Here is a 15,762-nt window from a genome sequence, read left to right as displayed (position 1 = left end):
AGAAGAATTTTCAGTTTTTTTCGGCATATTAATGCATTTTTTAGGGGCGAAGCTCCTTATAGCGGCACCCGTTCCGTCCCTGTCGTCGTAGTAGTAGTGTGTAACCAGTAGTGTGTAACCAGTCTGAGAAAAATGAGAAAAAAAAATTCCGAAGTTTTGTCGGTAGCGCGGAATCGAACCAGGGACCCCTCGCTTCCGAGCGCGCGGCGTTAGCCCACTACGCCACGAAGCGGACATGGACACACGCACCACGATGGCAATAAATACCCAACATTAACGAAAGGCCGCGTTTCTAACGCGTTTGTGCTAGCGCGTTACGGCCCGTGTAAGAAGCTGGTGTAAGACGCTGTGGCCTCTCCGCCTTACCTTCAACGCGTTTCGAACGCGCTGCCCAAGGCGGTGGCAAGTCAAGTTCAAGTCGAGGAGCGTTTATGAATACGGGGGGTATACTCTCTCAGCAGTCATGTGATGGCGTCGGCAAACGCGGTGCACGTTCCGGCATGTGTAAATGGCTGCGTAAAACGCTGTGGCCGCTCCCCCTTACTAGAGAGTACTGCACGTTTCTAACGCGTTTGTGCTAGCGTCCCCTTAAGCGGGAGATCCGATGATTCCCTCTCCGGAGCTTCGCCCACTGATCATCATTCACCCCGTGGATATGCTGTGATTTTTTTTTCGGGTACATGTCACTTTGACGTGGTGAGTTTTCGAGGATTTGTGAGGTCGCGTGACAGACAGGTGAACTGGGCGTAGCCAGAAAACATTGGACCAATAGCAGAGGGCTAATGGTGAAAAGTCGTCGAATAAGGAATGATTATGTTTCTTTTGTGTCGTTTAATCATGCATAATCAGTGTGTACACGTTATATCAGATGGGGAGCTATCGCGGTTTTCGTGACGTCGCGTGACAGACAGGCGAAGTTGGGAGTGGCCTGAAAATGTTTTGACCAATCGTGGAGGCTGATTGCAGAAATTGGAATTAAAACAGTTTGGAATCATTTTACGTTATAGCGCCCCTGTTTGCCGTCGCTTGAAGATACTCAAATTTTTTTTCATTCCGCCTAATGACATAATTAGCTCTAATTAATTTATCAACATCGAAACATTATAATTAGATCAAAAGTGTCAACGAGAAAAATCTAGGGCAACATGAAAAACTCCTGATACAGCTTTCTGTAGCTCAATGCGTGCTACATAAAAGTGTTTTTCCGAGCGTGAAAGCAGCCCGCGAATACACGCAAAGTGGTGCGCGGACAGTCACGCGGTAATTTGCGTGTATTCGCGGGCTTGTTTCACGCTCGAAAAAACACTTTTATGTACCACGTATTGAGCTACAGAAAGCTGTATCGGGAGTTATTCATGTTGCTCTGGAATTAACTCATTGACACTCTTGATCGAATTGTAATATTGGAGAAGATGATTGAATAATTAAGCCTAATTTTGTAATTAGGTGGCATGCAATAAATAATCTGAGTATCTCCAAGCGACGGCAAACAACTTTAACTTGGTTCTGTCTAGCTACGTGCCATTGTCATATGTTTAAATCTTGGTGCAGGATAGCGGGGACACCCTGTATGGCGTAGATACCGCGATCGGAGTCGGGTGCCGCGGCGACTCCGCTCGCTGACGTAGTGCTCCGCGTTAACGCAGCCAGCTGTGGAAGAAGACATTGACGCTCAAGCCAATGCTGATGATGATAGTTTTTGCGTACACGGACGCCACCGAAATCGGTGCCTTATAACAAGCTTCGCTTGACAAACGGGAGCACCACGAATGGGACCATATGGGGCCTTTGATTGCCGATAACTGTGCTTCTGCTGAACCCATTGAACCCCGTTTTGCAGCAAAGTATTTCTGAAAAAGCGTATTTTAATCTCTAGACTTTGATAAAAAGTGGTTCAGGGTTTTAATAGTTATGGTTTTCCATGCTCACTGTACGCAGTGTGTTTTTTCGAACTACGCGCCACGCCAAGAATTTTGGTGGTCATTGTCTAGTGTTACGGCTTCGCGAATGGCATATTGTAGAACTAACCATGACCGCTTGTATCCGGGCCGGCGACAGCTTCTTTTAAAAGACTTCATTCGCCAGGATAAACAATCTGCTGACTTCTACTGGGCCGCGAGTTTGTTGCCATGCCTTATGACTTATTCTATACTAGTCTTATAATCCACCGCTCGCGGCCGGATGATCCCGTTGATAACTAAAACCCCTGTATATAAAACGTAGCGCCAACCACTTCCCTCCTCCTCCGTTCCACTGTCGCGCTCGGCGCGGCCAGCGCGATCGAGGCGCGATATCGACAGGGCCGCCGCCTACGTCGGGCCTGCCGTGGCAGACGACAGATAACGCGCTACCAGAGGAAATCCGCGGAAAACTTCGATCGCGCCCTGCGGATAAGCTTTTGAGGCGCGAATTTGCTTCGTCAGTCAGGGGCTGGCCTTAATAATGCCGTTTTGGAATTAGCAACGCGATAATGGGAGACGGCGCATATACCAAGTGTGCAGCAAACGTTTGCGCTCGCCGGATGGTAAACAAAAAAAAAGTATTTTGCCCTCGCCTTGTCGGTTGCCGCAACTTAAGGCGCATCAGCATGCCAACACAACGAAGTTCTTGTCCCTAACACGTTTGATCCGTTTGTGCGTACAGCACTTTCGTCGCACAGGCCCGAGAATGGCGGTCGGGGCGCGCTGGAAAGAAAAAAAAATATACAAAAGTGCAACGCTTGCTTCTACGTGACACGGATTGGCCAATGGGGGAGCGGAGGAGGCTGGGGCGACGGGAGGCGGCAAGGAGGAAACGCCGGGGTGAGCGCCGTTGCGGCAAGATCTAAGAATGGCGCTACTTTTTATATATAGGGGCTTTATTGATAACGCGAGCGGACCGCCGCTCTGACCACTGCCAAAGCGCGATAAGTGCGAAAATGCATTATTACCGGAAAGGCATCGCTACAAAATACCGGCCCTGATTTATCAAGCAAGAATCTGCCGCTACTTTTATGACACGTTAAATTCAGTGTACATGGGCCATATGCATTTCGATTGTGTGAGCTCGACTCCATTAGCATCTGCATAAAAGGTATCGGCGTTTGAAGATGCTTTTCCCTCCCGCATGCTCATCGATGTGACGTAAAATCAAGTTCCCTATCTAGCAATGACAATTTAGTATCAAAGTAACCAATAACGGCAACTGAACACCCATCATGCAAGATTGCCACTACGCTGCCCAGAAGCGCCACTGACGGCTAGCTCGCCTATATATTTCCTCTTTTCTTTACATACGGGGTGTTTCATTTTATCGTCAGAATAATTTTTTTAATCAACTGGCACATGTATCGGACTTCTACGTCTTGAGTTAGATTACTGCCGGAGAGAGGCATTAGTTGTACAAAAGGAAAGTGAATATTGAAATAAAAAACAATGTTTGCTTATTAACTTTACGCCCATCCCTTACGAAAATGAATTTAGAGTTCCTTTAGAACTCCTAATGAGTTCCTATGAAGTCAAAAGGAACTCTATAGGAACTCGCGCTCTATAGAGTCGTCTGCATAGAATCTCTATACGAAGTCTAAAGCAACCTGTCTATAGAAACATGTCATTTCACACACAATAAAAGTGCAATAGAGGGTGTATTGACGTTATATGCACTGAATTCTATAAAGTATTCTTTAAAGAACGTCTTTAGAACTTCTAACGTGACCTCTCTATAGAATGGCTCTCCATTGGCTTTCTATAAATGCTCTATAGAGGGTGTATTGATATCTTTTGTAGTAAATTCTATAGAGGAACGTTTATAGAGTGTTTTTAGCACTTTTAATGCGGCCTGTCTATAGACTGGCTCTCAATTAGCCCTCTACAAATGTTCTATAGAGGGTGTATTGATATCTTACGTACTCAATTCTATAGAATAACGTTTATAGAAAGTTTTTTGCACTTATAATGTGACCTGTCTATAGACAGGCTCTCCATTCGCTCTCGATAAACGTTCTATAGAGGGTGTGTCGATATCATATGTACTAAATTCTATAGAAGAATGCTTATAGAACGTTTTTAACACTTCTAATGCTGCCTGTCTATAGACTGGCTCTCCATTCGCCCTCTGTAAAAGTTCTATAGAGGTTGCATTTACATCGTATGTACTAAATTCTATAGAAGAATGTTTATAGAAAATTTCTAGCAGTTCTAATGTGGTCTGTCTATAGAGCGGCTCTCTATTCGCGCTATTTAAGCATTCTTCAGGGTGTTTCACTTACCTTGTGCCAAACATAAAAAAATATGCAAATGCAACGTAGCTGGAGAGAACCAAGGTAATGTTTGCCGTCGCCCTCAGATGCTCAAATTATTTTTACATTCCGCCTAATTCGATAATCAGTCTTAATTAATTATTGAACTTCTCAAGTATTATAATTAGATAAAAATTATCAATGAGAAAATTGCAGCGCAACATGAAATACTCGCGACACATATTTCTGTTGCTCAATACACGCTGCATAAACGTCTTTAGAACTTCTAACGTGACCTCTCTATAGAATGGCTCTCCATTGGCTTTCTATAAATGCTCTATAGAGGGTGTATTGATATCTTATGTAGTAAATTCTATAGAGGAACGTTTATAGAGCGTTTTTAGCACTTTTAATGCGGCCTGTCTATAGACTGGCTATAGTGTTGTTACGAGTGTGAAAGAATCCCGCGAATACACGCAAAGTGCCTCGAACGGCCAGTCGCGCGGCAATATTTCAGAAGTTGATTAATTATTTAAGACTAATTATCTAATTAGGGGGAATGCAAAAAATTATGTGAGTATCTCCAAGCGACGGCTAACAACATTACCTTGGTTTGGATAGTTCGGTCCAGCAACGTGGCATTTGCATATTTTTATAAAGTTTGGCTCAAGTTACGTGAAACACCGTGTATGGAGGGTGTATTGACATCATATGTATTAAATTATATAGAAGAATGTTATGGAATGTTTGTAGCACTTCTATTGTGGCTGCCTATAGACTGGCCCTCCATTCCCACTCTATAAGCGTTCTATTAATTGTGTGTGTATTCACATATGCACTGAATTCTATAGAGGAACGTTTATAGGACGCTTAAAGAAGCTACCGTGCGGCCTTTCTATAGAATGGCTCTATATTTGCACTCTATAAAGGTTTGAATAGAAGGAGTCGAATGCTGCTGAATGATATCTCAAAGTGTCTTTTTAACTCGAAAAGACAGCAGTGCAACACATGCAAATTTTTGGACTTGCAATAAATGATATGAAAAAAAAATTATATACGCTAGTTCAGAGCGAATTGGACAATAGTTCTCAGCAGAGAACGTACTGAGGTATTGACACATAATAGTAAGATTCACGTACTGTAACACGTTTACATATTTTGCTTTTTAGCTCGATGTACAGAGCTGTTGCTAAGCTCTTGTAAAATTACCACTCGCGCCAATTTCCAAGGAATAAAAAGCCTGATTATTTCAAACCCGTTTCATGGGTTTTTACTATCAAGCAAGAGCATCTTTATAATCACTGAAGAAGGCGAACAAAACAAAAAGCGAAATTACACAAAGTAACGTCAAGGAAGCGCATTGTGGTTTCTATCGCCGATGCAGGTGAATCACAAAGATGACCAAGGAACACTAAACAAAACTACGCGTAAGCAGCCGCGTCTATCTGCTGGAACGCAGTGACTGCAGCACTTGGCAGCAAACACACAGAACGCCGCCGCACATTTTGGCCTACGTCACTAAAATGCGACGCATGCACGCTGCAGAGACATGCGGTTTTTTCGAGGAATCTTCGTAGGTCGCACGATACACAGGGAAGGCACGAACGACAGGAGTGCAATCCGCGCACGATAAACACACCGACACGAAAGCAAGATACGGACGACATGGGTATAACCTGCGCCACACGAGCAAAATTAAGAACCATCGCATATTTGTTGCTTTGCGACGGACAATTACAAAGTACACGGAAACATCGCACACTGCCATGTGTACCTCCGAGATTGTGTCAGAAATTTCTGGGCTACATTCAATGTTGAAGACAGCAGGAAGCTACTTAAAACGAAGTTACGGCCCAAGTAACGCAGCTAACGGCTGCGGGAAATGTCATTTAGGCGCTTTAAGGCAGGTGATCGGAGTTCAAATCGTTCAAATCACGCCCCAGCCACGGATTTCTCAGGATCACATAAGCGGATCTTGAAGGCCATGCTTTGTTGGCTACTTGCGGCATAAGTGATTCAAAAGCAAGAATTGGTCATGGAATTTCTTCCTGCGCTAAATTGTAGTGTACAATATAGACTGGTCGATGGTTCCTTTTGTCTCGCAAAATATATATATATACGTAATTGGGCACAAAATGGCACAAAAACGTGCTGTAGTGGTTATTATTGCTGGCATCATGGAGGCCATAACAGCCTCACAAGTATACAGACGGCGCTGGCGGCGCCGGTCCCACGATCCAATCAGGGATTATGATCTTTAATGAACACACGAGTAACTTCGTGGTGTCAATTCAACAGCAAGTAATACCCATAGTGAAGCAATATAAGTACCTCGGCGTACACATAAACGAAGGAAAGAATTACTCAAGCAACCACCAAGATAATCTGAAAATAAAGGGGAAGCGGAATGCAGCATTAATGAAACACAGAGCACTGTGGGGCCACAATAAGTATGAGGTGGTGCGTGGAATCTGGAAAGGAGTAATGGTGCCAGCGCTAACATTCGCAAATGCCATTATATGCTTTAAATCGGATATATTGGCGGGTTTGGAAGTTAACCAAAGATCAGTAGGCCGGTTGGCTTTGGGAGCACACGGTAATACGACAAATGAGGCAGTGCATGGAGACATGGGTTGGGCCTCTTTTGAAGTCAGAGAAGCACAAACCAAAATTAGTTTTGAAGAAAGGCTCAGGAACATGGATGAAAATAAATGGGCGGCTAAAGTGCACAAGTATCTCTACATGAAAAGCGTGGACACAGAATGGAGGAAGAGGTCAAGGAAGTTGGCAACCAAGTACAGGATAATCGAAACTGTAAATAGACAACCAGGGGTCATCAGAAAGAAAGTGAGAGAAATAGAGACCGTGAATTGGATGCAAAGAATGGAAACGAAAAGGACAATGGAGATTTACAAGAATGAGAAGAAAGAAATTAGAAGGGAAAATCTGTACGATAACACAAAGGGCAGTGCCTTGCTATTTGAGGCTCGAGCCGGTTGCCTAAGGACGAAAACATATCGGAACAAATATTCGGAATTAGATGAAACATGTGTATGCTGCAGTAAAGATCCAGAGACCACTCAGCACATCCTAATGGAATGCGACGGGATCCACCCAGCGAGAACCGTAGGTAACGTGCAACTCCCAGAAGCGCTTGGGTTTAAAGTGGAAGGAAACATAAACAGATCAGCCGTAGAGATCAGCAAGAGACGATTAGAGTACTGGTGGAAAAAAAGTAGGGAAAAGATGGATGCGACCTGATCTCTTAAAATCATAGGCAGCGGTACAAGGTAAATTTTTGAAAAAGAAAAATAATGATAGGTATACAAAAATGCAAGATAAAGAACATGTATGGTATACCTGATTAAATCAAGCAGGCTAGGTGACTATTTGTCGCCGCCCCGTTTCAAAGGGGATGCCAATAGATCATCATCATCATCATCACCACGCGGCCGGTAAAATAAGTCGTGTTGTTATTCCTCCGTCTTGAATGTGCCGGTCGGTAGTGCACGCTGCTTCGATGTGTTTGTTTGATCGTGTGTTTTTAGGTTTGCCGTAATGAAATGTGGTGTAGTTCGTGTGCATGAAAGTGCCGGAAGGTAGCCTGCGTCTCGCTGCAAACTCGCCGTATGCGTGGCGCGCCAGGCAAATGTGGACCAACGATTTTCATGCCGTGGAGTGTGTTCCCTTTGTCTTGGGTGGTCGTGAAAAGTTTTGTGGACGTCGCGATGAAATAATGCGTATTATTAGCGTGCCTCAGCTCGTCCATTACGCAACGGCATGTATGCTGGATCAACATCGTCGACGCAGCACTGGCAACTCGGAGAGCTCTTTTCGATCTCATCGTACTGTTCGAAAGGTAAGCAATCGTAGTTGCTAACTACACGTGTGTTGTGCGTGCTTATCGTGTGCATAGAGTGCCTTGCGGACGTAGGAAATAGAACACCCACGGCAACAGTGAAATCTGTGCCGATGCTTGCGGCGCACTGGTTGTCAGAATTTAGTTACGCAAATTTGTTGCCACAATGCGGAATTGATAATTCTGATAAGCGTTTTCTTCCGCTGAGATAGATTACGTTCGGAAATCATCTTGTGCACCTGTGCGTGAGCTCCCGTTTTTCTGCTGCAGTTGCATAGTAACGATCCACCTGCCTCTTCACCGATTCTTTCAATGACGTTTCCTTGCTTATAAATGCTTCGACGTTGTGGGTAATCTCTGCTTACGAGGTTTTAGGCTTACGAGCAGCAGGAAAAAAAATGTAAGTCAATCACAGCTTGCTACTTACTAGTATAGCTTTCTTTTCATGACAAGCTGTGCTGACATAACTTTCACATAAATAAACATGGTAGGGGAAAGTTGCTTAATCTAAGTAATAAAAAAAACGACTCTCTAAAAAAAATTTTAAAATACATTGTAACGTGCAGTTGCGACGTGCCCAAAAATTTACTTTGATGAAGAGGACCATATTATCAAGCCATTCAATAATTTCAACCTTTTGCTCTCTTGCCATTATGTACTAGTGCAGACATTGTTTTCGTGACTATTTTAGGTGCTCCTTGCATGTGTTTACGATATGACAGCTTTATTGCTCCACTGCTATTAGCTAACACAACTCATTTTGTAGTGGCGAGACCTTGGCCCGCAACAGTGTCCACTAAAAGGAGGAGCCCCCAGAAATGCAGACCCCATACGAGTGCCTGCAGCAGCATGGCTGGATGCTCATGTCAGGTATGTATGAAATGTACATGTTCCAAAAAAGTTGGATCTTGGTATCATTCATGGTTCAGTTTAGCGACACATTAGTTTATGCAGTTTACTAAAGAGGATAAATATTTATGCAACTGTATTCAACTTACTTACATGTGTGCGTAAAGATTATGCACACATTATCATGTTCTGTATAAAACTAGACCTAACATGTCCTGATGTTTAGTATTTTTTCCTGCATAAATTGTTTGGCTGCAACATAAATTTTATTTTTGCACAGTATGTTTATCGCTTTTTAGTTTGGTTTTATTGTCTTAAAACTGTTTCCTATGCTGTTGCATTTATTTCCATATTTTTCCTGTTTGTGCTGCAAGCTCATGCAGTTACCTGTGCATGTAAGAATTTGTAGTGTAGTTTGCCACATATGTCACAAGTCTAAGCACGTAGTGTGCACACCATTGTTTATCATTAATATCTTCCCAGTTATTTCTGTCCTGTTCCCAGAAAAACTGTGTCTGGCAAATGCACATTTGATTAGCTTGAATTTGCTGAAAATAAATATGAAGGTCAGTATTCGCTCTGCTAAGTTACTTCAGTAATAAATAGGCAGACTGATTTCGATCCCTTGTCATCTAGAAAGGATATCTTTTTTTCGTGCATTATTAATGAAAGCTCGCTCACACATGTCTTCTTATTTATGTGGTATGCCTCACTGATTTCTCTAGTTAATTTTTCAGTGTGGGTGAACACAGATGAACAATCTTAATCCTACATTATGCCCTATTGTGACAATGCATGGCCAAGTAGGACAAGCATACTGGTCTTTTGAGTGAAATATGGTCATCTCTTAGGCACATGTTTAGGCACCGGCCAGTTTGCCCTATGAAAGTTTGACCACATGTGAAAGGAGTACAGTACACTACCTGTGACACGTTATGGACAAATTTGGTGGTATTTCTCACCGACGCAAGCCTCCCTTGCCTGCTTGCCTTTCTCAATTCGCTTGCGGGCTGCCATGAATATCCTGCCTGCTTTATTTTTCGCTAGAAATACATGTGCATAGCAGTGTACAAGTGAACTAAGAAAGGCACCCTGGCCAGGGAGACTTGCTTTATTAAAGATACCATTAAATTTGTCTTGTCTGTCAGGGGTAGTGTTGTGTATTTCTGTGATCATATGCATATTTGGTCAAATGTACATGGCGCAGACTGGCCGGTGCCTCAACATGCGCCTAGGAGAGAAAATTATACGGACCAGGGGTTGAGCGATAAAGCCAATTGTTTCCTCTGCCTGTGAAAGCAATGCCAAATTGAGGACGGCAGTCCAAACTTGGCATTGCAAACTTTTCATTGCAAACAACCCTAAAAAAGTCTGATTGGTCCCCATGCAACAGATAGTTAAATGCATTGTTATCATGATTGCTCAAAATCTCAACTCCACGTGAGAAATTGAATACTGCCATATTACGCATAGCACATACAAACTATGGCGACCGGCAGATGTAATATTGTTTCACCCGCTGAACAATAGAAGCCAGTAGATCATTCTCTTTTTCTTCCAAAAATTTGTTTGCTATGCGTAGCGCGATGTCTATATAGGAGCCTTAGTTCATGGGTGTTCCTGCTTGCTTACATATGTTAAACTTAAAATGTGTTGTCATTACAAGATGACGTTAATGTGCGACTGGGCTGCTGTCTTTTGGAAACACTTTATTTTTGTCACTAGCAATGGCATTCTAGTGTCGGTGCATTGGCCTAGTTCTAGTGTCACAAAATCTTGGGAAAGTGAAAATATTCTCAAAAGTGATTGCCTGAGAACTGTCCCTCTTCACGGAGATACTTCTGCTACTTTCTTGTTATAATTTTTTTTCTGAAATACTTAAATGAAACAGTGTAGTGCTACAACTATATACATATAAATATTTATACCACATTTGTAGATATATATATTTGTGACATGTTTGTGCCTGCCTATACATTATGGCTAAATGTTCATTACACCTTTTTAAAATGATTTTCAATTGTATTTTGCAGGCTTCACCATGGCAGAGTACCAGGCGGAACCAACGAGGTTAAAAGCTAGCCTTTCCTCGCTGCTTTCCAGGAAGTGAAGTAGTGGGCGATCATGTAAGAATGAACTTGCAACATGTGAGCAGTAGCCAAAGCTTCATACAGGTCATGCTGGTGGTAAAAACTGGAATGCTGAGACAAACCACATTATTTATTTATTTCAGTATTAAATAATTTACATTTATTTGTTTATACCTCACTAAAGCCTTACATGCCTCCAGGAAGGAATTAGGTAAAATGGGAAAGCATTATTAAATCAAAGTAAACACGTCATTCAAAAAAGCATCATTCGCATAGCACAAGCATGATGTCACATTTTTTATTCAAGTGATGTTTCATACAAATCCACAAAAATTCCAAGAAATGAAGCTATTAAGTTAACAACTCTTACTAAAAAAAACAGTGATATCACCGTTCTGTTAGTTGCACCTAATCCATAACTAAAGTTGGCAAAATTGACATATCATATACTGCTCTAAAATACAATCATTAATTTGTGAGTAGGACATGCAAAATGCTTATAAACATTGGAACATTTCACGCAAGCTGTAAATTCATATATCAAATTCCTTGACTTAAGACATAGCTGATCCAGTCTGCAGAACTGTGATATGTGTTTTTATTGCAGAGTTGGGGATTATTAAACTTCATGCTTTTAGTTTTCTTTAAACCTGCCTATTTTTAATAATTTTTACTTTAGGCTCTGAATTGAAATTCTCCCAACAACCGGTAGACCTTAACTTTCTCAAATGCTACAAATTTAATTCAAAATAGCCTTGTGGTTGTCTCAAAACCATTTAGGAATTTCACACATATTTAAGGAGGGACATCGGAGTTAGTCCTTAGCTAAAGCTCCAGGCCAATTCCGATTTGCAGAATTGTGCTTGCTAGTTTTTTTGTGAGTTATAGTTCTAAACATAAGTTTTTTTTTTTAATTGTGCAATTTTCAACCATTCTTAATAAAAATTGGTCTAAATGTAAACAACACCAATTAAAAATGTTTTAAATAACAAACATCAAGTTTAGTCCTGTGGTTGCCAAGAAAAACGATTTCACTATTCACATGCATAGGAGCTCCTGAGCTAAATCGTTTTCTTAGGTATTGGTGTGCGTCAGTCATGTTTGTATTTCCCAGCATAATTTTCAAATATTGAGCCTGATCTCAAAATTTGCCTGCATTCAAGCTTATTAAGCTTTGTACAATATATGATGCACTTCTCCAGGAGTACCACTGTTTGCTGCATTTTTACAAGGACTGCCAGTGTTCTTTTTACACTTCAAAATAGGCCAGAATGCTGTGTTTTATAAGTTTAGTGTGGTTTTGTGGAGCTGACGCAAAACATTGCAGTGCACATATATCTGTGCACATTGATATGAATATACTTTCAGGGTTTAGTATCCAACCGTTTAATGTGCATTGCTGGAACAGCAGGTCCTTCTGCAGTTTAATGTGAAGCTTTCTTGTCTTAGACAAGCCTGCTTTTCTCAGATGTCAACTCCAGTCGAGTGTGCCACAAATGTTTTTCTGTTTCGTATGTTAGCACCACCAGCTTGATCCGTGAAGCGCATTGGCAGCTACAGTTTGTGTGTTGCAAGTTCTAGGCTGAAGCATGTATGCTGACTGTTCTAAAGTGTGTATGTAGTATGTATGATGCATGTATCTAGTCTGAAGTGCAATAAACGTTTAAAACAGGTCACTTTGTGGTTGTAGTGCCAATTATTTTTGCCACTGCATTTACTGTAATCGTTAATGCCTACAGTACAGTTCTCTAGAACCTCGGCAAAGTACAAGCACATTACAAACATCGACATAGGTTTTATAGAGATTTGTCTTTTGGGTCTGTAAAGCAACTGCAGAGAAATGTTCTAAAGAAATTTGTCTTTACAATCTTGAAAGGAACTCAATAGAAATGTTCTATAGAAATTTGTCTTTAGGATCTTTAAAAGAACTCTGTAGAAACGTTCTGTAGAAATTTGTCTTTACAATCTTGAAAGGAACTCAATAGAAATGTTCTATAGAAATTTGTCTTTAGGATCTTAAAAGGAACTCCATAGAGATGTTTTATAGAAATTCGTCTTTACAATCTTAAAAGGAACTCCATAGAAATGTTCTATAGAAATTTGTCTTTAGGATCTTAAAAGGAACTCCGTAGAGATGTTCTATAGAAATTTGTCTTTAGGATCTTAAAAGGAACTCCGTAGGAATGTTCTATAGAATTGTGTCTTCAGAGTTCCTATAAGAATGCGGTGGCCAAATAACTGTTGGAACTCTATAGAAAAATTCTATAAGCAGTCAAAATAAACACAATAGAATTCTATCGAACAAGTTCAAAAGACTCTCTAAAAAAACACATTAAAAATTTTTGTAAGGGCATATCGCAATTTACGAATTGTAGCCCGTGACATTTTAATTCAAATCCGCTAGGAACAACTTCTAAGGATGAAACGAGTTTCGAGGTATGCGTTCCCAAAGATTGCGACGAAATGCATTGGTATTCCAGGAACTTTCGAGCTTTAATCAATAAAAAGGTGTTTTGTTAAAAAAGCAAGTGGCACAATAGTAATTTTTAATTGAAGTTTGCGGTTTTCTACAAACTGGTGCTAGTTCAACATTTGTTTTAAGCGGATCTGCCTCATGAAATCTCTGGCTTCAATTCGTGTATTGCAAAATGAGCACTATAAAGTACCTAGTGTACAAGTTCATTGGTAATTATATTGTTAGTAACCTCAGCGGGTAGTGCCGGTAACGAGTTATGATGTCAACATGTTGCAAAACCTAATCCGGTCACTAACTGCCGCCGCCAACAGTGGCACGATGGCTCTTTTTTATTGGGTTTTCTTCAATTTCATAGATCGAGCTTAAACAATTTCACAAGAATACTCTTGTACACTTAGCAAATCAGTATTGCCTCTGGTACAACGGCGCAAATGCTAGTCGCATATGCGTACGCAGTGTCCGGGCGGAAACGGGAAGCCCCTCTCTCAACATTCGCGCATTGTATCTCACCTCTGCCGTTAGCGCCGCCCTGGCAGTTGTATTCCAGTGCACTTCTCCCTCCATTTCGTCCAAAGGGTTCTAAAATAAAATAAAACCGAATAATAAAGAATGAAACAACTTGGTGTGGTCTGACACTCAAAATCATCATCAGCCTAAATTTTCTTTTCACACAACGACGCTCATGTAAGGTAGTGGGTAACACATCAACAGAGGGTTGCCTGTACAAGAAACAGGACAAATACGGGATAACCCCACAAGAACAGAAGACACAGCGCGGACTACAAAATGTATGGCATCCTGTGTGGCCATATACTGCGGTTGCCGCAATAAAGCTTCCGCTGCTAGTCAGTGCTGTGACGTCAACTCTCATTCCTTCGTGGCGTTGCTTCTTCGATATGTTAATGCATAGGCTACACAAATCAATCAATGACACTTATTTAATTCAATGTATGAAGAAATGCAAGACATATTTCTGTAGATGCACAAGACTATTTCGAAAAGCTTCGAGGTTGAAAATGCATCAAAAGTAATTTTTACACTGACGTGCTGCTTTTAGCGATGGTTTTCAAGCAACACAGTTTATTCGCCGCGTATTGCTTGTCTAAGTATATCGCGATACACCTAAAAGTTGTCTCGTTTCTTCCTTGATAAAAAAGAAAACATTGAAGAAGCAGCGTCCTCTTTATGTAACATTGTTTTTTTTGAAGATTTAGTTATTGATGTGCATCGATCATGAGTCCAATTTAAACGGAGTTTCTCTGCACAAAATAGCGGCTACGTCGATGATATTAGGTGTTTCGGCGAGTCATAAGCAATGAATCACATGAACGGTGCCATGGATGGGCATTCGCCAAACTGTAGTTTTATTACTTACTCTTAACTGTGTTCTTACTGCTTCAGATGAAGTGGGTACTCTGCGGTGCTTGCATTAAGTTTGCGCCATGTGCTGATAAAGTTGCAAACTGCCATGGTATTGGCACAGCTCGCGGCGTGTGGGCGATTGGATCAGAAAATGAGTACTAAAAGCACAGAAGTACGGTGAGTTGTTGTGTACTGCAAGTAAGCCTACTCCGGTAAAACATTATTACGACTATAGAGCATTCACTAAAGATTTCCCGACTTGGCTTGTAATTCGTGAGTTCGAAGGAGCAAGATTGCCCTCGCCGGTGCCTGCACACCTCAAAGCCCGCTTATGCGCTTGCGTAGCAGTCTTTTATAGCTAAGATTCGTGCCTTACACAGCCTGGGTAAGGTTTCTCTTGTACGTTAAAACATGCAATACAACCTTAGGCAATGGTTCATAAATTATATTGGCCAAAATACAGATGAATGTTTTCTGTATAAGGTAACGAAGCGTCACATGTGATGGGCCTAGTCGCATTTTCCGTAATCAGACGCTAGGGATGCCGAGAAGCATACGCATACACGGGGGCTTAGCCAGATCCGTGCGGTTGCCTCCATGTATTTGATGGTTTCTTTCTACATGCTTCTCCGCCTTAACATTGATGTAATACGCGAGCTGTATAGGAGACATGTTATACTCCTACACAGCAGCACTAGAGGCAGGAGCACAACCACGCCAACACAACCAACAGCAAATGCAACCGCAACTATATTGTCACGGCTCACTGGAGACAAGAGCAAAGAGCGGTATTTAATTGAGGCAATGAGGACAAAGCGCTCAGTTCAAAACTTCGTCTTCTCTAGCACCTCGCTTGCAAGCTCGAGATCGTCGTCTTTGTCGTCAGCGTGGTTGGGCACAGATAGCGTCG

This window comes from Dermacentor silvarum, chromosome 3 (assembly GCF_013339745.2).
Source record: "Dermacentor silvarum isolate Dsil-2018 chromosome 3, BIME_Dsil_1.4, whole genome shotgun sequence".
Classification (NCBI taxonomy): domain Eukaryota; kingdom Metazoa; phylum Arthropoda; class Arachnida; order Ixodida; family Ixodidae; genus Dermacentor; species Dermacentor silvarum.
This window is presented reverse-complemented; position numbering follows the sequence as displayed.